General features: G+C 40.2%; 1 protein-coding gene across 3 annotated transcripts in view; it reads right to left on the reverse strand.

Annotated features, from left to right (window-relative positions):
- The window catches only part of LOC112464780 (mucin-5AC-like), a 173054-nt gene that overhangs the window by 58584 nt on the left and 88446 nt on the right, over positions 1–26024 (reverse strand). For all 3 annotated transcript variants that reach the window (XM_025031967.1, XM_025031966.1, XM_025031965.1), the window contains one exon: positions 5239–5352. The gene's annotated coding sequence lies outside the window, so the exon portion shown is untranslated. The remainder of the gene's footprint in view (positions 1–5238; positions 5353–26024) is intronic.

A 26024-nucleotide genomic window follows, 5' to 3' on the forward strand; every position in this document is an offset into this window, starting at 1 on the left:
CAAAAACACGGTGTCCGTGCAGTGTTGTTGCTGTTGTTATTACGTGATAAAATAACATAATATTGACTTAAGTAATTATATTAACCCTAGACAGACTCACTGGGGTCTACGAGACCCCACGCGAAATTCAAGTTGAGCCCCTGCCTTAGGAAGGTTAGTTTTCATACCGAGACCCTAACCATAATTCAGTTTAGTCATCCGGCAATCGACCTCTGTGATTCAGCGAGTGCGTTAGATCTGTGCAGCAGCTATGACCGAAAAAGAAAATCGTTTGGGGTATCGTAGACCCCAGTGAGTCATTTACGCTCGACATTTATCACAGTAAAGTATATTTCAGATTTTTTGTAAAAATTGATAACAAAAAATTATACACTTTATAGCACTCCCCGGAAAATTCTACCCCTGTTTCATATATAATTGTTTAAAATTCGGTCAATTATTTCATTTTTGCTGTTCTTGCACAGCAACTGATTAAAACTTTGTAAAGTTTTTGTGGAGTTAATTTTACTGTTTCCATATACTTTTATAACTTTTGACTACCTTTCAAATAAATAATAATCGACAGAATCTGTTTTACTTTCCATTTCTTGCGATTTTTCCCATCCGACAGTTTTTCGTCATTTCTTCTACTTCAGATGTTCAAAAAAATATGTTTTTTTTAAGAAACGAAAAAATCGCTTACATGCCCTTGAAGGTTGTCTATTCGTCTTTCAAAATCCGTTGGAAATTTTAAAATCGGTGAATTTTATGAAAAACTACAGCATTTTTTATAAAAATAGTCATTTCAGCTCAATTTTTGGTTCTTTTTCTTGTTTTTCGAAATTTTTTTACTGGTTTTTTTTTACTATCGCAAATTGATGACTACTATCGTCTTCCCTATTAAACAACAAACAAAATTATCTATTATAAAGTTTTCTAAGAACATTCTGGAAATATTATACACGCGGTACAATTTTGGGGTTATTAAGACCCCAGTGAGTCATTCACGTATGAGAAAAATAAGTGAGTCTGTCTAGGGTTAATTATAATGTGTATTTGTGTGTTTATCTCTGTATACTCTACATTTTATTTTAAAACGCTTTATAGACGCTTAATTTACTTAACTTATTTAAAATGAACATTGTTATGATAACGCAATCTCAAAGATATAAAATGATAAATCGACATTCCGCATTCAAACAATGAAATAATCGGTAGAGTTTTTTTTTTAGAGTTCTTGAATTCTATATAGCTATACCACTGTGTCCAAGAAGTAATCGTATTACGTGAATACGTGAAAAGCGGTTAGAAAAGCGAATCAATACGGCGTCCTACCATCACTTTATTTAGTAGTGCAAATTTTTAATCGACTGCATGCATCGATCAATATAAAGAAATATAGTGAATCTTTTATATAAGAATGGACATAAAGAGAGACAGAGAAAATCGTGCGAATAATTAAGCAAAAGTGATAATTGAAATGACAATTTGCGGTTTACCGCGATCGACTTGGTTCATGCAACTTTAAAAACTAGGTCGACGGTTCGTTAAAACGAGCCGATCCTACGAGCGTAATGAGAATTTCACCGCAGCAGTAGAAGAAAAAAATTATACACCTTGTGCAAAATTAATATAGATATAATTCATAACGAAACGAACAATCATTATAGAGTAAATACTAAATAAATAAAACAGTGAATAAATAAGCATTATATCATTAAATCTATATATATCGATGTTTTCTTTTAAAGTAATAGAATAATAAAAAAAAGTTGTTTCTATCATCAATATATACTGCATACAATAATGAAAACTTCATAAAAGAATAAAAAATAAAAGAAAAGCAAAGATATTGATTTCACGTATGGAATTAAAATATCACGGACGATGAAGCAATCAACAGTAATAAACAAACGCAAAATAATAAAGCAAATAGTACGTGAATAAGCAATAAGAGAGGAAGAGGACGAATAAACATATCGGCTTTTCCAAGCGACGCGGCGGAATCGCGAAAAAAAAAAGGATTCCTTTCACGGACGGTTATCGATGACGGGGTGCCGAGCGACGAGAAAGTTTCGATAAAGAGTAGCGGCTTGCGAAATCACGCCGGCTCTCGATATTGAATATTCATGCAAGGCGAGATCGCTCGCTCCGCCTCGCAATCTACTGTCTCTTTCATTCGCACGCCGTCGGCCTCTCTCACGCTTGAAATCGTTGGACTCTTCTACGCGAAATTCTAAGGTCGCTCCGATACTCGATACCGCCAATTCGCGCGCACGGTGAACGTGTTTATCGAGGATTTCTGACGAAATGGGATACGTCCCCGACATTCGCGCGCGATTATCGAACGCGACAGTGCAAATACTTTTATAAAATCTGTATGGCACATCTCTTTCGAGTTAAAAAGTAGCGGCAAAAAGGCGTTCTTATATGATACTTTTTTGTGTGTGTTATATATCAATACAAAATTATTAATAGTCTTAAAGTATATGTATATTGTTACCGCAAAGTAATAGTGTATTATATTGAAGACATCTCATTGTCCTATTATTATTATTATTATTATTACTATTATTATTATTTCTGTTATCTATAATAATATTAATTACTGTCGATCTTAAGGTACTAAATAATGTACTGTGCCAAAAACATCTCTCTCATTTTTATTCGATTTAATGCGAAATATATTTTTTATGTTGCCTATATTATTGTTGTTTTAATATTAATTATTGATAATCCCCAAGTCCTACCAGTGACAGTACAGATACTTCGTTAAAGACATCTGAGTTTCAGTCTAAATGCACACTGTAATTTCCGGGGAGCGATTTATTACATTTGGACATGTGTGAGCGAGTTAGCACGTGTGTCCGTTTAAAGGGGCACAATAGAAAAGAATTCGTCAATTTACAGTCCCACCGACTTATTGCCAGAGTTTCCTTGAACAATTTCGCGCGGTGAATCGAGAAAATGAAAAAAGACGCCGCCCGTAGCGCAAGAGAAAACTTGTCTTTCATCAGCAAAATTCCGAAAAGCCTGGATGAATTCTTAGCCGATAAAGGAAGGCGCCAGAAAATTGTCCAATAGTCTAAATTAGCGAAAATAACACTAAAATTCCAACGCATTTGCGCCGGAATGAGACAGAGAAAAATGTGTCTCATTGAAAAACACAAATATCTCCCATCAACGAGATTCGCGGAAATCAAATTAATTTCATGAAAAGTATTATTTAATCCATATCAAGACTATTTCAATTGATCAGCGCCTTTGATGGCATTTGTCAGTTGAAAGGTACCACACGCACAGTCGGATCTGTGCCTTTATATGCAGCAATAAAGCTGTTTATTTGCCTTAAATAAAATACGTTCATTTGCGTTACGTCGAGCGTCCCACTGAGAAGATTATGCCGACCGTACTATACATCCGAAATAAATTACGTCAGAATAAATTGCACCGAATTACGGCGAATTTTGTGTATAATGGTCGCAACGCGCGTGGCACATTCATCGATCGAAAGCGTGAAATATCCGCTTCTCGCGGATTAACGCAGAACACAGAGATTTATTTAACGCGTAACCGCGAACGTGAGCACTCACTTGTGTTCACGAGCGAAGCACACGACAGGGGAAGCGCGAAACACTTACGGCTTCCGTGACAGCGCGCCTTGAAGCGCGATGAAGGAGAAGCGACGAAACATGAATAAATGCATCTCGTCCGCTGCGCTTCTCCGTGGGATACGACAAGGAAAAAGAAGCGATGCATCGAGAGAAATGGCATCTCCATACGCGTGCGTACGCCAGCTCGGCGACGACGGATAAAACTTTGTTTCCCGGCGAGAATACACGAGGAATGGGCGCGAGAAGGTATCTCGGGCCCCATTCGATGCCGGGGAATTCCCGGCGCAGTGATCCGGGTTTGCGGAGCTCGCCGAAAAATACAGTTGGAAGAAACGGTCGTTGCACTTACACGAGAAAGCTCCGCTATCCACTGTCGACGGCCATGAATTTTGATGGATCTTTTTTCCCCCCGCGGAGCTTTCGGACGGAACGACGCTGATTTGCATTATGCAATTTACGCGCGCGCACAGTCTTGAGATATATAACATGGCTGCACTTGTGCGAAAGAGGATGGCGAATCCTGTTTCGTCACGTATGCGTCACTTTTCTCTCTCTTTTTCTCTTTCCTTATTTTTTTATCATCGCCTCGATTCGCGTCCCCCTCGCGCGATATATAGTTACATATAATGCAATCTTTTGCGTCCCAAACATGCGTTGCTTTAAATAAAAATGGTAAATGTGTAGTGAGCATTATACGCTGTTAGATCCAAACGCATTCGAGACAGGAATAAATATAAAGTTATTTCTGGAATATAATATATTCCTCAAAAAGAGAATAATCTTTACTATATGTTAAAAAGTACACATATGATTTAAAGAGGCAACTCAAGTTTCATAATGTTAAATACAAACATGTAGCATTGTAAAAGATTTATGACTTTACGCGTTTTATCATCTCAAGTAGTTAGTTAGTCAACTGCAGAAACGTTTATTACAACCTCTGCACGTGTTTATTCTATCGTACATTCGCATATTGGCACCGGTACAATCAAACTGTGAAAGCCCAAGGAAAGTGTCCTCATTGCTAACCCCAAACGAAATTCTAATGTAAACGAGTCTATTTGTATTCCCTCCATGATCGTGCGATAATGGCCGCGTGGCACTTTCGAAATTTCTTTTGTAACGATACAGCCAAGTGGTGATAGTTACGATTACTGCCATGATTTCAGAAAAGCAATTAGAAAAGTGTGTTGGATCCAAATAAAAAAAATGCTCAGATAATTTTCCACGTATATATAAATCTCGAATCTTTAACAAAAAATATTTTCAAACATACTTTGCAAATATATGTTTCTAAAGTATCCACTCTGTATTAGCAATGAAGGAATAACGATCTAATTGTGCAAATGTTAGTGCGAGATGTTAATTAACGAATAGGTATATATAATTTCATATTCACAGGCATCTGACGCAAGTTACTTCGCTTCGACGAACGTTCCTTAATCTCTCTCGGGCGAAAGGATTAACGACTAATTACCGCCTCGCGTGTAAGGGCGTGCACAGCATGGATATTTTCACGCTCGGGAGAACACGGCGGCGATCCTGATTTTCTGCAGTAAAACACGAGAGGCGGACGGCAGACTATCCGCGTGACGCGGAGTATATGCACGCGCATATACACACAAGGTAAACGAAAGATTCCTACCTGGTGTGGCTGCAGGGTGTCGGGGACGGGCTCCGAGGCTATTAGCCAGCTGTGCTTACAGGGCGCATAAGCGCAACCTCCACCTCCGAGTCACGCCGGCTTTGTCTCTGCATCCTGGAGAAAAATAGCAAGATGAGTTTCACGTTCGTCAAGTTGCGCGTACGCCATGTCTTGTAACTTATTCAATTAAATTCTAAATACGATAAATTTATTCCTAAGCAAAGGCAAAGCGCTTCTGCGAGATCTCACTATTCTCTGGAGTATAAAGTTTAGAGATTAATATATTTTTATAGAACTCCTTAATGCTAAGAAAAACATGAAATGATTAAAGGATTAGTAAAAGGGTTTCGTTATTGCGCGGGGGAATGTAGACGCGACGTAATAGTGGCCAGGTGGTACTCTAGATTTATATCGTTCGAAAGTTTATATTGGATTTCATATTTAATGCAACGCACACCGTCGACGTCGCCGCGTTGCGTCACGCCGCGGTACCGCCTCCGAGATAAATTATTTATGTCGTGATGCTTTGTCTTCGTCTGCTTCCAAAGGGTGGCGACGAGGTACGACGCCTGTTGGGAAAAACGGATGATCGGTGTAGAAACCGTGATAAAGCCCCGCTGTGAGCGAAAATCGCCTCGATCTTTACGAGTATTCGCGGACGAAGGACATAGAGACGCGCAGAATATTTCTTTGTCAAAGGAGGACATTGAACCTTAGTTCACACCCTTCTATCGTGCTATCGTGCTATACCAGTGATAGCTATATTTCGTCAAAAGGAATCACTGTAATATTATGTCAAATTGCGATGGAGCTCTTAACACTTTTGTTAGTTCTGACCTAAGAATTAATGACGAATGACGTCTCGTGTCTAAATAAAACATTTGTCTTAAAAAATCGCAAAGTCTCTTGTTTATCGATACATAGGATATTCTTTATACTGCTATCAAGACTTAAAAAAAATCAACAATATCCCGCACATCTACAGGAGGAATATCGGGACGCGTTTAATTGTTTATACGGGAATTTCTCGGAAATGTCGAAGCTGCGGCGGCGCGCGTGGCGAACAAGCATTATAATACACCCAGCATCGGGACGCATACGTGACAGGAATTTGGCTTGCCGGTTACTTATTGACCAGGATGGCGCTTACGAAACCATTAATAACGCACAAGAGGGTAATTTCCCACCCCGAGAGAGGGACATTGGCCCTTACTGCCGCACTCGCCGGGCGCTGCTCTCGCGACGGAACACAATGAAGGGCCATCAATTACCTCTCGGGCCCTTCGCGATCGAATGAAGCTATTAAGACGGACCCAACGGTATACCGGTGTCAAACTCGTAATCCCCGTTACAGCTTTTCTCGCGAATGCTTCTCTTTCGCACGCCGACGTGGAACGACTTAATAGCTCCCCCGATAAGAATCCCGCGCCAGAATATTCGCCGACTTTTTATCACCGATATCCTTCAAACGATAAAAATCGGTTTGACGGCCGCGAATAGAGCCCCGTGTATTAGTTAGACGATGACTCGTGCGGTTATTATCTTGATTAAGCTCGCGTCAATCGGCCTCAGATCCCGCGTCTTACGCGCGCAAACGCGTGTGAAAATGCACCGGTGAATGACCGGTGAAAGAATATTCTTATATAACTGAACCTCTCCGCCAAACAAAAGTATTATTCTTTTTACTAAATTTTACACGATGGCACAAGCGATAGCGTACAATGGTCAAAATTTCAAAAATAGCTATATTTTACAAGTTGCAAATTCTTTCGATTCGGGTTTCGGAGAAGCGGGAGGGGAGGGCGATGATTAGCAAAAAGATTGGCGCGTGGCGGCAGCGCATCGATTTATTTGCGCTCGAACGAGGAGGCGGCGACGGTGGATTATATAGGATTATCGATTACAAACTTGTCAGCGTCAGTCCGTTACCGTACCATTTGAACTCTCTAAGCCGGGCAAGCCGTTCCGTTTACATTTTTCCAAAGCGCCTGACACACAATCGCCGGCGCGGCATCATTCCCTCCATTGTTCCGCGCGCACAAGTTCGCGCGCTCGCTCGCCGGCAGTATACCGGCACCGCTCGCAATTTGTATCTGCCGTTCCGTTCCGACCTGCTGTGTTATTAACCAAAAGCAGACCGCGCGAGATACATCCATCGACGCTGCCTACGGCCCGATAAATCTTATTACAAAAACGTACACTGGAGATATGGCTCGAGTTGTAATGGGCGCAAATGAGTACGTTCTTTCTGCAAACATCGTTGCTGCCCGCGACCGGTCATTATGGCACAAATAACCGATCAAATTCCATTCCACGCGATTCGTGGATAAATATGTTGACTGAAGTTCGCTAAATTGCTCGCAAATGCGTAAGCTACAATAACGTCTTCATATGCCTTGATAAACCGATCACGACCGCGATTAAGTCAAAATAGTCTTCGTTCTTTACCAAACATTTGTTATATTTATAGAAAAGGTCTCTAATAATGCTTTCTTGTACTTTATTCTTTTACTTCTATTGATCAAATTTATCACAAGTTATACCTTCGTTATTTCGAAAAAGAGGGAAAGTAAAATGTACAGCTATAACAAATGGTTATTCAGTCGTAATTCTAAGATAATTGCTCCCAATTCTATTAATAATGTAATAAGTCGCGAATAAAAAATCTATATAGTAGAGCTCTTTTGGGAATTGGACAATTTCTGCTGTAAGTAAATACACAGAGAGCAATTTTCCAACTATCAACATAACCAATAATACAAATAATACAGAGATTAAACATTGATTGAACATTGCCTTTTCTTCTTTCGCATCAGCAATTTTTAACGTAATAAAAAACAAATAATCTATAGAAACCTGTGTTCTTTCTGATCATACTATTACGTACATTTACAAACGCCAACACAAGCAGAAATAATAAATAATATACAGATATGTTCAGCCGCATGCATATTAGATGAATTCTCAAATTCGACTTTCCCGAAAATGACGCTTCGTGCAAAGAAAGAATGTCGTAACACTTTCCACTTGCTTTAACACGATAGATTACTACTCTCCGGTTGTGCGACGAATTGCCTCATCCTATTCTATTTACAAGCTGGCAAGCAGAGTCTCATCGCAATTACGTGAATTAACCGACGATCGTGACTCAGATCGCCGTTCAGAGAAAATAGATTATGTCGAGTGATTCAATTAAATCAAGTATGCAAGCTTAAGAAGATGGACTCGGCTGCAGTCGCACTTTGCGACGAGGAGTGAAAAAAAATCATTTTCCCACGCTCTGCGAGAAATGAAGAAGTCGTTCTCCACCGCTCGATTCGTTTTCCATGTTATTTTCTGCGCCCGCACCATTCGCAACGCTATCCCCAAATAAATTTAAATGTCCTCGGAACTTGTTCCCGCTGACTCAGGCTCTCGCGTATATGGCCCGCGAAAAGTGCGGTGGAATCTTCTCCATTCCGACGATGAGGACTTTTCTAAATCCGCGCATTTAAAAATCACTCTTCGCCGGAAAAAAACTATCAGCGAAAAATGGAATTTGAGTATTTTATACAAACGTTCGTGCAATGCACAAAAAGAATATTAAGAGCATTTTTCTTTTCGCATTTTTCCGTGAAAAAAAAAATAAATTAATATCATTTGAAAAATTAGTTAATTATTCCTGAGTTCTTTCATTGCTCTAATAAGACTCCTTTTGCATTTTGTTAAATTCCTTGTTGAAATATATGAACGCAATTTAATGTATACGAGAACGCACATAGTGGATAAGCGGAAGGAACGAGAAAGTGAGATGAAATACTGCAAGGGAGAGCTTGGTGAAAAAGGGTTGGCGGAGTGAGAAATGGGTGGACGAAGAGAGTTTGTTGGAACGGTTGCGACCGCTTTTAGCCACCTACTTCCAGCCCGTTCTTTCGCCGCGCTCGATTAATTACTAAAGTTCAGTGCGAAAACATCGGTCCGTTTATTCGCGAACTTATTAGTAGTCTATTACTTACTTACGACTGTTCCAATATTGGAAATCAAAATCGTCTGAGTTGTAATTAAATTCAATGAAATAAAATTAAGAACTCGCAAGCCTATAAAGATTTTACATGGATACGAGTTTGAGTGACAAATTGATAATAAATGTTAACTAGAGAATTTCCAAACTACAAAATATATAAGTTATTTCGGTAACAATAGTGATTTTTCCTCAATAAAAAACAAAATCTTTATATAATTAAAAAAGATAGTTCAAAGGAGTGAATTTAAGCTTGTACCTACAACACGAAATACTTCACTAATCGTTTTCAGCAATTAACGATTCGCAGTTACGACGTTTCATCGTCGTTGCCAGGACTGATCATACACACACATACACACACACAAGATCTCCCCACTAATTGACAGAATCCCTTTGAGGGATTTTCAAGGAAATGCATCTGTGAATTAACCATCTATAATACGCTCTTTAACGAGCAACTGAAAGCGGAGACTTTACACTCAAATCTCAAATCGATGATAACCACAAGAAAAGACAAGAAAAAAAAGCGGGTCTTTCTAATTGGTTCCATTAAAAGATCCGTAGTTACATATACCCCGGCAGGATTTATGACTGCTCCGTCCGATGTGTGACTGGGCTAAATCGCTAACTTTCGCGACTGGCATTTCCAACCACTCACAGATAAATCCCAGTCTCTCGAGAACGAGAGAGAGAGATAACGCGAATGATAAAAGACTTTATGATCTCGCAAATCCACGGATACAAACGATCCCTTAATAGACACATCGAGCTCCTTCATGTCAGACGCTCCGCGCGTTTCTTCCTTTTCCGCTAGTTTACTTCACGTATACAAATGCGATAATCATTGTCTATTTCTATCAGCGGCATATCCTCGGCCGTGGAAAACGTGATACTTTCGAAACGCGCATCATTAACGCGTTACACGATAAACACGCTCGTTGCCCACGAACTTGGAGAACGTCGAACGCATGACATCACTCGACCTCGCATCTGCCGCCGCTCTATTCCCGACTCTCGCACGCCCATGCGGTTAGGTAATACTTAATGGGTTATATACGCGGGTAAATACACGCGCTGACCTCGTTACCACCGTCGCCGGCGCGCAGCACCGCATGTGAAAAAGAACCAATCTGAAGAGAAATAATTCAATTGTGGTTTCATTTCCCGAATCACGACTGCGTAACTTTGTGCGATGAAATAATAAATAGCCTCCGAAGGCACTGTATCAAAAAAACGATAGATTATCCGCAAGTTCTTTTTCTCCAAAGCTAGATAAAAGTTCTCACAGAATCACTCAAACACCATCTTGACTTGCTAAAGAGATAGTAAGAAAAATAAGAGAATAACTCTTCGAGAGAACGAAAACAATTTGCACTAGGCCGAAACGATAAATTTACAAATTTACGCCGTATTGTCGCGGCTGTGAGCGGAGTGATAAAACATCAACGAATTTATCGGCGTCAAGAGAAAACGCTAGATCCGGTGGCCGGCGTTAATTACTTCGCGGCTCGAACGCAAATTAGTTGCCCGTTACAGCCGTAGCGCGCCACGGGTACATTGATTTCAAGCGTGAGATTCGTTATCGATTTGTTTCCGCTACGACTAGAGACTCTCGCGATTACCATCAATACAATAATGCATACGCGCTAACCGTCGTAATTCGCAAATATGCATAAACATCCAATAAAATTTGTATGCGGAATTAAATTCAGCAGCTTTTAACATTGACGACATTAAAAAGAGAGCTCAGTTATTTATATCCTCCGTTGTATCATTAGATTGATATTAAAGATTTATCGTTTTCCATCAAACCCTTGTATTAAATAAAATTAGAAAATTAAAGTTTTTTTTTTTAAAAAAGATCGAAAAAATTCTCTTTAGATTTGAGATAAAAAAGAATCTACTGAAGTCTAAAGCGGTAACGTGATTTTTGTTCAAATTTTGTTTTCAACTTTCGATTTAAAAAGTATGAATGTTTTTCACTAACTTAATGTTTAATTATATTTAAGCTAAAAAAGTCATAATGATACTTGTAATGTTTGCAAAAGTTATCAACAATGCTGAGATTCTCGTTTAAAATTGTTTTATAATAACGTGATGCTTTTTTGAAAGTGATATATTTGTTTGTGCGATAAGTTAAATTGTTAAACTGTAACACCGCACGGTTTTCGCAACAAGCGTTAACAAACATATGAATTACGAATGTTTGTCCGCATTTACGACGAATCGCGATACTGTTTTCCCCCACGCTTTTGTACTTCGTAAATAAATTCACCTGCGAGAGAGTATTACGGCGAGCTTGAATATCTGAATATTCCCGTGAACTTCTCCACTTCTCGCGGAAGATATCCCGCGGCGTCCCCTGTTCTTTTAATTAAAAAGTTTCGCGCTAGAGATGGAAGTCCAGAGGCAAGATTCCTGTTGATCGTCCATTAAACAAACTTATCGAATGAAATTGCGATGTAATCCTAGTTACAAAGAGGCCGCGGCCTGTTAATCCTGTACATTGGTAACATTCGTAAGATGGATTCATTTGTATTCATAATATCTATAGAAAAAAAACTGCGCATTTATTATCTACCTTCTGTCCACTTCATTTTTATTTCTCCGTTTTTTCCGTAGATTAAATTTCCTTTTTAAAACTCTAGAACTTACTTTACTGACTTGTTATTTCATAAAAGAAGTTTTTATAAAAACAATTAGATTTAAAACAGTATGTATGCAGAAAATCGTTTTACTGAAGAACAGACAGTGTTATAGTATATATTATTATAAAATCGTATTAATTATAGAATCGTATAAATTACCATCTGACATGCACACACAATGAGACCACAATAACTCTTCCACCAATACGAAATCACATTTCATGCTTCAAGTTCTCTGGGTTACTTCAATTAATGAAAACATAAATAATTTATACATTGATACGCAATTTACTAACTTTCGATTGTTCCAAGATTAACTGCAATTAATCAATTGATATAAACAAATAAAAAAATTATAAAAATAGACATTTTTAGTTTTTTTCCTTTAAATCCATCTATCGATCTATCGATTCAATGAAGAAACTGATGATCAGGTGTGCGCGAAAAAAGAGAAGAGGAGGGGAATAAGAAATAAAGTTGAAGATACGCCACAGTGACGTGAGAAAGAAGATTGGATCGGTCCCGATCCTTCCTTTAACGACGAAGGAAAGTTAAGTGAGACTACCGGCGAAAAGATGAGAGGGTGGAAAGCAGGCGAGGGGGGAGAGGGAGGGTTTTGCAGCAAACCCTCGGGCAAAGTCACGGGGGATAACGGAGAATATTTCCCTCTCGAAAATCGCGTACGGCGCTCCACAGCTTGTTATAAGTTGCTCGTCCTCCGCCTTCTCCTCTTGGCAGCGCCTACGTTACGCCCCCTCTCGCCACAAGGCAATTTTTTCAGATTTTGCGAACAAATCCTGCGAAAGGTCACGGCGAGAAAAGCAATACGCGGCCGCGATTTCTCCTTCCTACTCGGACAGGTTATGCTTTCACGCTTGCATAATAAACCGCTTCGATCGATTATACTTATTCGAGCGAATCGAAGTCACGTTTTTCGCGTTTTCCGAGTTAACAAGCAAATCTAATTCGGCATAAAGATGCGACATCGCGCGGAGAAGTAATGTTCAAAATACCGTGGTTATATTCGCGGAGCGAAGATTTGATTTCGAAACTCTCGCAGCGTCGCCGGATCAGTGACTTCGGAGGTATCGAGAGGAAACAACGCCGCGTTCGAGAGAGTCACCGGAGAGACAAAACGAGACGAAAGGAACCCCGTCCCACGGTTCCACGTACCTGACCTGACGTCACCGGTTATTTATGCACCGCCGAGTAACGGCTGCTCGCCGATTTCGCCGTCCGCCTAAGAATACACACGCACGCACTCTTTCTCTTTCTCTCTTTCTCGTCTTCTTTCTCGCACCGCCTCTCTGTTCTCTATATCTATGCGATTGGCACAGAGCGCAAGAGACAGTGTGACTGACTCGATCAACTCTCGTCTCACGGATACTTGTATTTGACTATATCGAGGGAAAGCCCACGCAAGTTCGGAAGTTCATGAGAACGGGAATGGTAGGTGTGCGCGAAAGCCATCAGAGAATTGCGATACATAACAATTGGTCCAATCGAATCTCGAAATTACACGTATAAGTCGACGAAGTAGTAGTTTCTCTTTCGCAGAGATGAAACAAAAGTGATCCCGAACTCTTGTACATCCTACAATTAGTTTAGTTCGCAAGTAAGAAGACACACGAAATTCAATATTTCTGTCTGTTATCTATTACAACACCTATTGACGTCACGTCTACACTTTAACGTCCCGTTGTTTTCTTACGCTTATGTGTTCGACTGTAAACGGGTTCTCACAAACGCACGTGTCTCTGAGTTTCAGTTTTCCTTGGTACGTGGCGAATGCATTAACGTTAAACGTGCACAGTCGGAATTTTCTGGTAGTCGAATAATTCGGAGACTTCGCTAGAGAACTTCCAAATTATTTGAAACAGTTTGAATCTAAATTCAGAAAAACTAGTAAAATAAACGATATAAAAAAAAACTAGTTAATTTCCACTCGCGATGAATACTGATTTCGAAGAACAGTTTTTCGTGCAAATCGATTCAACAATCGAATGACGCAAGCTGTTCAACCGCGTGAATAGCTTATCCTTCGAACTGTTCGACCATGCAGTTCGCTCAAATCCATATTGAGTTCTAATTGAAATCGCCGTGTGAAAGCGCAGCTTAATCGTTCTGTTATCATCGAATAACCAACGGTTGACTTCGATTAGATATCATGAAAATGCTAGAAACAATCGCCCGGGGATTAATTTCGTTGCCTCGCTACCGATAACGAGCTCCATTTCCTACCCAAGGTCAATGTCGCAATGCTTTCCTCGTACTTCCGTATGAAGTTTTTCTTTGCGACTGTACGGAACGATCATGGAAAGTGCAAAAATCAAATTATTAAATCATTTCTACGCTCTAACAATAAGTTGATCTCCATAAACGAATCAGTAGTGTCAACTATTTTCTGTTCTATCGTTTTCGACATTGTCTAATGTTCAATTTCCGTTTAAAAAAAAAGAAAACTAAAAGATTCCACGTTTCCAACAGGAAATTATATCCTTAAAAATTACCAAATATAGAAACCTATATTTTATATCAAATATCAAAATTTAAGAAAAAATATATAAAAAGAATAAAATTTCACAATTATTTTGTAACATCTTGTATGTATTATCGCAAGATGTATTTATAGCTCGCTAAATTAAGTACACGTCAAACATCTTCGATAAGACATCTATAATGTCGCAACGACCAAGCCGCTTCGATAGTCGAGATACATACACACAATCGAAAATGTAAATACTCTTATCTCCAAACCTCGAAACATTATAAAAATTCCCCTGATGCAGATAAATCCATCGGGACTCCCCGCGCGTTGCATACCATCAGGCACAAGCATAATGTCACGCGATACATCAATAACAAGAATTATTAACGCTTACGTGTGCAAAGCGGCACGCGATGCCAGGAAATCGGCGCGTGTTAAATCAAAGCTAATGCATTTAGCTCGAATTCCGAGCGACATCGCAGTCGCTAAAGCTTTTCCCATGTATTATTATCGACATCAATGTCAGAATTTTGTATTTTTATATTTAAAAAATTAAACTTTACTCCTTTTTAATCTCCCCTACTCGCATCACCTTTAATTAAAAAATGTATTTAAATCACCGTGATGTATTTAAATCACTGTAGATCGCTTTTTCTCTATTTCCCAACATCCTCTTTTTCTTTGAGATATAATTCCATGTATAAAGTGTAACGAAAAAGAATACGGCAAAGGAAAAATAAAGTGGCTCTCGAATCGCGAGAAACTCACGATGAACGAGGAAATCCACGCAATTTATGCACGTCGGCAGATAAAACTAAATTAATGCGCGCACGTATACGGCCACCTGCAGTCTGCAGGATAATAATCAACCATCAGCCACGTCGGAAAAGATTATCGTAAATTCCATCATTTGCCCGAGTCGTCAAACGTTTTCGTTCTCTCTTTCATTCTCTTTTTCTCTTGTACTTTCTCTCTCTTTCTCTCAAGTCTGTCGGCTTTGATTCGCCGCCGATATCGAGTTCCAGGATTTACTCGTGCGAGAATGGACTCCGGAATTTTCGCATAATGTAAAAAAAAAAAATCGCGTACCCTCCCCAGTTCGTATGAATTCCGCCAGTGTCTCCTCCTATTTCCCTTCGACCCTCCCTCACCTCTTTCTCACTCTCTAGCTGGTTTTCCAGGCTCGAACTAGCGGCTACGGCGTTTCCCTTTGTTTTCCTATCCTCCTTCCGCTTCTCGTGTCTCTCCTTTCCCGTTCCGCAGCGCCGGCCGCATTCACGGCGCGTCGCAACGGCACCGTTTTCCCGCGGATAAAAGCGCGACAGCGATTACGAGGAACGAGAACCGCCGCGCGAATTCACGCGACCACGATTTACGGGCCTTCTGTGGCCGTCGAGGATCGAATACTCTACTCGCCGCGAATTCTCGTGCCTTTTAAACACACGCGGTTCAAAAAAAAAAGAGAACCTACACGATGTTGATCGTTTTTCGCCCGCGATATCAAGCGTAAATAAAAGCGTTTCTGTTCTTGAAAGAAAGAAAAAAAACTTGCGTATATTTTGTCGAGATCAACGATGTCCAAAGTCCGAACATACTCACTGCATTCTCATTAAACCAATTTAACCTATCTACCTATATATAAAGCGTTTAACGTTAACAAAAATTCAGCTAAATGCACATAAGACTCGCGTCTTGTGAGGCCATAAAACGCGCGACATATCCGGCGGAATAACGAGCAAAGGCAAGCTTCGTTATTCCATTGCGGTCGGTTTTGCGGTCGGTTTCGCTACTACAGTTGGTAGTCGTAAGCCGAGAGCTCAACGCACGGCGCCCGTTACAAATCGGCATTATTTCGAGAGCTGGCTAGTGGCCAGCGCGGTCCTGCATTCCCTCAGATTGGTATTTTAATAAGCCCGTCCCGTAGCGCGTTCTCATCTCACGGGACAAGAACGAGAGAAATCTCATTCTCGATTGCGAAAGTACTCGGGAAGAGACCGGAAAAGTACTTGGATCAACGAGAAGGCGTAATTCGATTTGTTTGTGTCAATGTGACGTTGGCATTCGCAATCGCGTCACTCGGATTAAAACTGCCGCTTCTAAATTACTGATAATAAGTCTCCGCGAGAAATAATTTTCAAAATATATAAAGTATTACAAAAAATTAAAGTGTATAGCATTTCCATAGTTATTAAAGACTGATTGAACTACCCGACGTTATCTGGGATTATCACAAAGTGTCAAAGGGATGAAATCAGAGGGAAGGGGTGTCCAGTTTCATGGTAGAGTCTATGTTTTTCACAGGGGTCTAGAGAGTAACTATGCAAAATTTGGTCCAGATCGGTCGAAGAGTTATTTAAGAGTTAATAGGAAACAGATAAGCATCCTAGTTTATATATATAGATGTCTCTCTTGATATATTTTTCATACAAAATTAAGTCAATCTCCGATGGAAATGTACTTATTCCTCTTTCTAGAACATCACAGATGTAATACAAACATCAAGAATTCAACATCTCGTCCGCTGCCATCAGCAATAAGATCGAGACATTTTCACGGCTCATATATCCTCAAATTTCTCATTTAGTATTCAATTATCTCAGGACCAAGAATATCTCTTCGAAATCTCAATGTAATAACATCTGCAGAATTTAATTTTGACGAAGAATAGAGACGGTTTTTCCATTCAGAGATCACTCATGAAACTCGCGCGCGAGTTTTACCGAAAATTTCAATATTGGCGAACACAAGAATCATAAGGCACCCTTCAATAACCATATTCTCGAGATAACCGCGTGTGCTCAATTGGCTCGGCCGATTCGTTCCGCATCGGGATATAACGGATCTTTGGCGTTACGCGCTGCGTATCAGCCGATCGATATCTCGCTCCCTTCCGATCTCCAGGACCACTCTCGGGAGCGATATTCTTTCCTGCGTCTCGAACATCTTCCAAATCGTCGTGTACGCCCTTTCTGATCTTACCGATAGACGAGGGGGGAAAAAACGAGAGAAAGGCTGGCCAGGGCTTCCTCGCACGTTCTTCCCTTTATTCTGCCGAAGATTAATATTATTCCAGCCGCGTGTGCACGGGCTGATCCCGCACCCGCTCAACGTGCGTATCTATGTCGTATCTCGCTAGGATTTTCCCGCAGGAGCATCCTTAAGATGACAAGAAGCGCAGCTGGGCTCACCAAGCTCGGCATCCCCCGGCCGAAGCTGCACGATCTCTCACGTCCCGAAGGGAACGCTTAAAACTTGTCCGAGACTCATCCCGCGAATAGAGCTCGTAAATCCGCCACGTGCGTGTAAGAGTTCGTATATCGGTTGACGATTAACGATCGCGTTGCCGGCGCGGCGCGGCGGCTCGATTGCTCGATCGTTCGAGCAAATTGAAGAAGATCCGGCTCGAGTTCCGAATCAATCGCCAATTTTCGGATGCGTCCGGCGTCTATGCGCGGTAAAAGCTTGATCGGGTTCACGTGGAAAACTACGGTGCTATAATCACTGTCAGGGATAATGGTAGCCCCGGGCGTAATACCCACCTCGAAATTTCCACCGCGGCTAATAACGTATGAAATGAGCGCTCCATTGGCCGGAACACACTTTCTCGACGAGCGTTTATTAATATTGGAAAATCTCGTATCTCGACGATCGCGGCGGCCGATAGTAAATTCCGAAACCGCCCGTTACAACACAGCGACCCGATACCGGGATCGGTACGCCGCCCTCGCTCCCGGATGTGGCGAGCTATCGTATTCCGCGCTCCATTTTCTTCCGAATCGCTAAATAAAGTTAAACGCACGAAGCAACGTCGATAAAACGTCACGGCGAAGCCGTAGTTCTAGCGGAGAGATATATTTACTGAATTCGAAAAATAATGAGAGAGAGAGAGAGAGAGAGAGAGAGAGAGAGAGAGAGAGAGAGAGAGAAATCTATTTCTATACAATCGTTTTGGCAAGCTGACTACCTACCAAAGCGAATGTTGATGGAAACAAAAAAATTGTTTACAATTTGTAATATCTTGGATAATCGCATCGTGATTTGAGATTGATACTAAACCATGTAATTTGATTTATTGTTAGATTTTCCTAAATTGAAAAGAGTATCGGCGTATAGACAAAGAAAGAAATTAATTTATAATCATTACACCATAAAATGGTGGAATTGTATCAAAAAGCGTGAGATATCTAAAAAAGTTTCATATCTTGAGACGTAGTTAGATAAAATACATTTTTATTCGAGATTTAATTAAAAGTATACTCAGTTAATTGTAAGAAAAGAAACGTATTACAAATGTGAAACATAACGCTTTAAATGATTGTACGACTTTCGTGGAATGAATTCCGCAATATTGCATAATAGTGAGAATATAATGGATATCATTAAATCTTACTAAATAAATTTAATTAAAACCAAAGAATAATTTCCAAATAATATAAAACCAATAAAAATTAGAATAAAATTTGCTTATTTAAGACGTCTATTAAACTGACACAGCCACTTTTTAGCACAATCAAATAAAACATACACAGAAATTTAGTGCTCTTTTGATGCTAATTTGTTGCTCTATTCCGGATTTTGTTGCTGCAGCCATTTCGTAAAAAACAATGACTGTGCTAACTTGAGACTTAAACGACGAATATTAAAACGCAGGCTTAGTTGTGACCGTACTTGTTAATTAAACATACAGAGCGTCGCTCAATTTAGAATCGACTCATTTCATACACAATAATAGTTTCACGTACTAAATAAAATAGATAAATCGCGCGGAATACTTGACTTGATAAACAGCCAATACATTTACAAATCGCGGCCTAATTGTCATTAATTGTTCGTAAAAAATAATCACATTTCGATAGATAACGCACAGAGTGGCTCGCGCTGTTACCTGCCGACTCGAGTCTCGCCGCGCGGAATAATAACGCGGCGCGTTGGTGGCCTTGCGTATGTACGGTGTACGCACAAGCGCGCTACAACAAACGCCAAAGCTGCTCACCAACTAGTCTCACCGACACAACTATTTAACGTGTTATGAGATAAAACTACATTGAATGCTTTTTTTCCATTTCAAACTAGTTATTGGTACACGTCGATCGATACATGGCTTCCCGTAACTCGAATGACTTGATCCCGGCAACTCGTGTATTATTCCACTTTGCCACTCGCAAAACAGCGAATATGTTATAAATTTAAAAGATTCAAGCGCATTAGAATCCAAATGTCATTAAACGCGATGCGTGATTATCGATAAAAAATAGTTTGTAGTTTTTTTATCGTTCCGGCTTTGAATGTGATAAATCACGCGAAATATCTGCTTAAGCGGTCATCTCGATACATTCGTGCGAATCCATAATACTCTCAGTCAATAGTTACGAGCTAATGCGCAGTTACTTTAATAATCGTGAAATACGATAGCGTTTGTCATCTTCCAACACTTGTCGCAACCGTATTTCAAGGGACAGTACACGACACATGGCGCGGCTCGCGCCACTACTGCCGGCAATGCTGCCGGCTCGAGTCTCGTCTCACTGCGAGAATGTTAGCGCGCAGCGCGACGACCTTGTGTAAACATGCGCGCCGTACGCCGCAATAACAAACACCAAGGCCGCGCGCCAGCAGAACTGTTATCGGCTCGAAATGTTAACGCTTCATAAAACAAAATCACGCCGAACATTTTGTTCCTTGCACTTTAATAAATGAGCTATTATATATATCACATTTTGTTTTGTCTTGTAGTCTGATTACCGTCGTCTAAAATAATGACTGATTTCATCCGATTGAGAGAGCATTTCCGAATGGAAATATATATTGCTACTCAAATCTCAATTGAAAGAATTTGCTGATAAAATTACTAATAGCAAATATATATATTACCCTGCTCGCCTCGCTCCCGGAGGCGGGGGGGTCTTTCCCCTCTTACAGCGGGGGGGCTACCGGTCAGTACTGGCCGGTAGTAGATTTCCCCGCGTTAAAAAAATAATTTAAAAAAATATATATATATTAACTGCATGGCAAATTATTTAATGTTTCTTTTAATATTTATTGTATACAATTGATTAATTAATTAAAAAGATAATTACACTAGTATTTAAAGATTGTAGTTTATCTTCCTATAAAAAAATTACAGTTTTAATGTTTTACAAATCTACTTTTAAGTCAAGTTTTTTGTGTACATATGTAACCATTCTCCTCTTAAGTCTCCGGGAAAATGTTATAAGATAAAAAAATTATTAACCTGAACTTTTCTCAAGAATTGATTATCGAACTGCGAAAGATAAAATTTAGGCTGTGTCGTAAGATAAACTTCATCCGAGTTCTTCAATTTAATCGCAATTTCAAATATGATGTAAATAATATTAAATTGATTCTTAAGCTCTATTGATTAACGTATCATGTTTCAAGATTGGGGAGTTTCGCCTTTCTTTGGCAGAAATACGCGACTATAAATACGAGTGTAAACGTTCGAGGATTTTTGGGAATATTTGCGTTATCAAAGTGGCTCTTTACGTGGAATTTTCCTCCACAATCTTTCCTCTCTCCGATATTCAAAACATGCAAATATTATTTTAAGCGAAATAATAATTCATACATTTTGTTTTGTTTCGATATCAATCAGAAGTTACGGTAAATAAAGCAGACTTAAAACGATCACTAGCTCCATTATTCTTGCGTATTTTCGCACGGATAGATCGTCCGAAGGTAACAGATTTAATTACATTTTCCTAGTAATTACTGAAAATAATATTGCGCTACAAAACAACGTTGCGCTTTCATGTAAAACGGAGAGGGAGAAGAAGAGGGAGAAGGAGAGAGGGGCGAGGAGGAGAGAGGGAGAGAGAAAAAGAGAGAGAAAAGGGAAGAGAGAGGTAGAGGGTGGGAAAGAGAGGGGAAAGAGAGGGGAGAGGGGAAGAGAGAGAGAGAAAGAGAGAGAATTGAAGAATGAAAACAGAGTGGAGCGCGGCGCGCAATGGGAGGCTGAAAATTATTATCCCGTTATAATACCCTTGATTACGGTTCGATTAGCGAAACCATTTATACGCTATTCATAAAACTCGCACCCGCGCGAAGCGTGGAAATCGAGCGATAGAGGAAGGGAGTAAAGAGAGATAGGGGGCAACGCAAGGAAACACGTAAAAGGACAGGATCGAATTGACGTGCTGGCCGTAATGGAATTGCCTGGGCAATGTCGGCACGATTTTCCGCGCGATTCCACTCCGTGATTCGCATTCTCTCGGTCCCGTAATATTCGCGCGCGCGCCCGTGTGTATGTCCGATATTCGTTATCGGTTATTATTCTCGCTTAAAAATACGAAATACAAATCGAGCAATATTCAGTTTTGTTTCGATGATATTCCGCGTGAATTCAACTCAGCCAACGTTAAAACGCAACGTGAATTAGCGGCGCTTTATAGAGAGCTGCATTTCGGTTTTCGGTTATTACTCGCCGCGAGTTTTAACGTACTCTCGCTCGTGACGTTAAAGTTATCGAGAACTGAAGTTCCTGTATATTATTTTCGATTGTCGCGAACGTGTTATACGTGTACGTGTTTATACGTATGAAAATGGCCCTCCAGTCTCTCGCAACACACATTCGCTCGTAAACAGACCGTAAGTTTCGGACGAAATTGACTTTCACAACCGTAAAAGCCGAAACGATAAAACAGGACTGTAATGGGCAAGTTATCCTTAGCGGTGAATTACAAGTAAGCCGCGTATTTTCGAACCTGTGAGTTTTCCTTGTTTCGCTTTTATCTGGCATCAATTCGACGATAACGGTATCCCTCCACGATAATAAAAGATCACGAGGAACCGGCGGAGAACGTAATTCCGACCGCGAGAAAATTTTCACTCCGCGCGGTGGATGGAGTCGAGAAAGTTTCGCGGTCTGTGTCAATGACTTCGATGTCTGTTGGGACAAACGCGTTTTCAAGCTAATGCGATCTAAGCCTAAATCCAGACCTAATTAATCCACTGTACATCTAGCTACACGATCTCATCTATGGAAAACTATCGTAATTAGATTAAACTGCATAACGAGCACTTAAGAATGAAACACAGAGCGCGGTACTCTTACGCTTCAATTGTCGACACCAATTTACCATTTAAATAAGCGTTTAGGGTAATGCAAGTTTAAAAAATAATATATCTAAATAAAATAATCCATACAATGTAATATGATTGTAAATATTATTAATAAGTTCTAACTTTTTGAGAAATAAGTAAGAACATGCAGATGAACTAATTAAAAATGTTAAACTGAAGAAAGAAAAAAATAAAAACGCAAAATTTTTTCAAAAACATTGCACCTACAGAATAGCGATCGTACCTATAAAATTTGTGATAATTACATATACCTTACACACATTCATAATAAAAAAATGCACATATAATATCTCCAATTTTTGCGAAAATAATATTCACGGTTTATAAAATATCAATATTCTGTAATTAAATATATTCATAACAAAAAATATCGATATCACGGTACAGCTAATCTGTTCATAGCAGTCAGATTTCTCTCGTATGATTCACACGTACGTGCAATTAAATATATATAGGTATATATATAAGTATTCTAAGGTTGTAGCGTTTCCGCAATGCGTTATTCTCGGAGTAGATCCATTCTCTCGCGCCGCGTCACGTTCTTAACCGCAGAATCAGCAATACGCCAGCCGTGGTCGTCAATGTAGATGACAAACCGTCCGTCAAACCGCATACACTACCGGAACCCGGTCTGTCGGTCCCCGGTCCGGTGATCTATGCCGGAGTCACTTCTTGCCTCCGGTCCATCGGCCAGAATAATCATCCGCTGTATTTCCCCGCTTGGCATCACGATTAATTAGCCCGCGCTGCCGATGTGGCTCGTTCAATGTGATTTACAACCGTTTTATCGCTCTGACACTTTTGCATCGATCTGTCCGCTATGCGTTTCATTACATATTTCATCCCCCGTGTATAATCTCCTTTCGAAATTAACTGATAAATTCATATCGATAATTAAAATAGTAAAGTAGTTAATAGTCTATATATAGGTACGTGTAATTTTATAAGTTCGCATTTAAGACTGTTGCAATTTTAGAGCTTTTGTTGTACATCTTTTCTCTTCACTTGTTTATTGACGTATTTGATTTCCCTCTTATTCGGAGCGCTTAAGGACGATTTATCAGCAAACGCAAATAGAAATAGCAATCAGCGCAATCATCCGGCAATCACCGAGTACACTCACGTCGCACCCGATTCCATTTAACCGCGCACCAGTCCGGTTTTCAGCGCGCGGGCCCCGTGTCCTCGTTCTCGGCGACCTGCTGCTGCTTGTGGGTCAGTAGGTCAGATCGCCGGTGCACGCTCCTGTCTCGGCAAGGTGAAGATATCGATCGCACGCGCGCGTGCTGACCCAGTAAGGATGCAACCGTTGCGCGACGACGGCGGCACGCAGGTGCGCCGAGGAAGAGGCGATTGCGACTTATTACGAGCGCATGTTACAACGATAATCGTAAATCATCTCCGCGTCGACCGGCGACAACCCGTTTCCGCCACAAATCGAGACGATCGATACCAATCATTCCCGCTCGCTGCCTTCGGGCGACAAATAAACAAACTTTATTCGCGTTTTATACGAACTGGAAATAATACGATATGAAAAATATTTGTAAATTTACTGAAAAGTAATACGTGTATTTAGAATTGAAGTAATATAGATGTAAACACGAAATGGAAACCTGTCTCAAATTACACTACAAAATATGGAGTAAATAGCAGAGTAAAAAGTGCAACCGCACTATATAAATTGTTTTATTAACTAAATCCAATATTTATGTATCGATAATAGGCTTTCTGTCTATTAAATGCAATTTTTGAGTAAATTAAATCTAATCTAAAAAAAAATTAAGAGATATGATAAGATTCACCTAAAGTACCTTCAGAAATCAAAAGAGATCCTCTTGAGCCTTGAGCATCCTCAGATTAAAGCACTTGAGAATTTATATGATGAAAGAAATATAAATAATAAATTTTTATGAACTGCATTCAATAATCTGAGTTGAAGTGGAAAAATGCAGAATTGATTTTATACATTGGTTGAGTCTGATAGATTCCACCAAGCCGAATTATTTTTATATGCGATATCCCGCTATCAGATTCAATTTAGTGGTTTTCCAGGAGTTGACACGCGCTTCGAAATAAATGTATCGTATGTAGGTCAATAGGACACTGGTTCATGCTGTGCCGGGGAAAGAGTGGTGACGCATGATCAAGAAGACATATACATATACACGTACACATACACATACCGCCATTACTGAACGTTTATGGAACAAGGTTGCAAGCATGCCTGGAAGCTCGTATAAAACTGTTACGGATCAATGCAGGATGTTTTCGTCGAGCAAAATCTCTCGACTACAGGCTCTATATAGGATACTTGGCAACTTCAACAAAACTTTTATTCCAAGCTTAATTATACTGCCGAGTTATTGATCTTACATGAAAAATTGAAGATTACAACAAACAACGAACTCTCTGCAGAAATTTTTTCTTTATTCAAACAGCCCCCCGTTCGTAAGATTTCTTACTCGACGAATAATCATCCTGTATTTCTCGAGTGCCGCATCGTTTCGCGATAAAAAGAAACGTTCCTGCGTTGGCGTCCTCGTACATCCTTGCCTCGTAAGCCGGCGAAATAATGGGAGAGAAAGGCAAGCCCGAGGTGGTTCCGGGTGCGGAATCGAGTGCGAAGTAACGGACGTTAATGAGAGAAGGTTATAGCCGAGGGAGCGGAAGGTGCTGTAAGTGGCAAACTGTTGCGGACCTGTCACGGATGGAAAGGCGGGACGAAGATTGGTCGACCAGAGTCGGAGAGAAACGACCAAGCGGCGAGAGTGTATGCGATAACGAGATATAGTATATTGCAGAGACCTGAAAATTCGCGGAAGCTATTCTCCAAAATTTCTGGGCTGACCTTTTGTCACGATTTTTTGCAAAATGATGAAATCGAGCGATTACGACGCGACGAGAGCCGATAAATGTTTTAACCAATCTATCTCTGAAAAAAATTAGTTTTCAAAATTTCGAAAAAAAATTCTGATAATTCTGATATAAATAGATCTTAATAAAAATATTTTCCAAAACTAAAAAGGTTCTTATTTTTACTATACAGTCGCGTCTTTTGGATACGATTCAGAAAAATCACACAAACTGCGCGAGATACACTTTACAACTGTCGCTAACTTCGTGGAAATTGCAAATTCGAAGTCACATTTTCTTGAAGCGCGATGCATACAAGATCCGAGATGTGGTGTCTTGACGCAAACCGTTACGGATTTGTCATTGACTGCCGAAGAGCAGACAAGAATCAAAGCGACGATGAGTCGTCTCTTTGCGCGCAATAATGACCAGCATTAAATTCAAACGAGTTCCTCCCTTGACTGCATAACTTACCTCGAGAGCGGCGGCTGCCAGCGATCCGCACAGGAAGGAACGGAGGAGGAAGAGAGAAACTGTGGGAACTGGGAAGGATAAGCGGGGAGATCCGTGCGCGCTTCCCGGGAAACGCGCTGCCTCTTAATTGGTATCCATCCTACCGAGAACTCGTGACCGGAGCTATGACACTGATCTATTTCTGATTGATGTACGATAAAGAACTTACGTACCACTT

This window comes from Temnothorax curvispinosus, unplaced genomic scaffold (genome assembly GCF_003070985.1).
Source record: "Temnothorax curvispinosus isolate PA1 unplaced genomic scaffold, ASM307098v1 QBEX01014574.1, whole genome shotgun sequence".
Lineage (NCBI taxonomy): Eukaryota > Metazoa > Arthropoda > Insecta > Hymenoptera > Formicidae > Temnothorax > Temnothorax curvispinosus.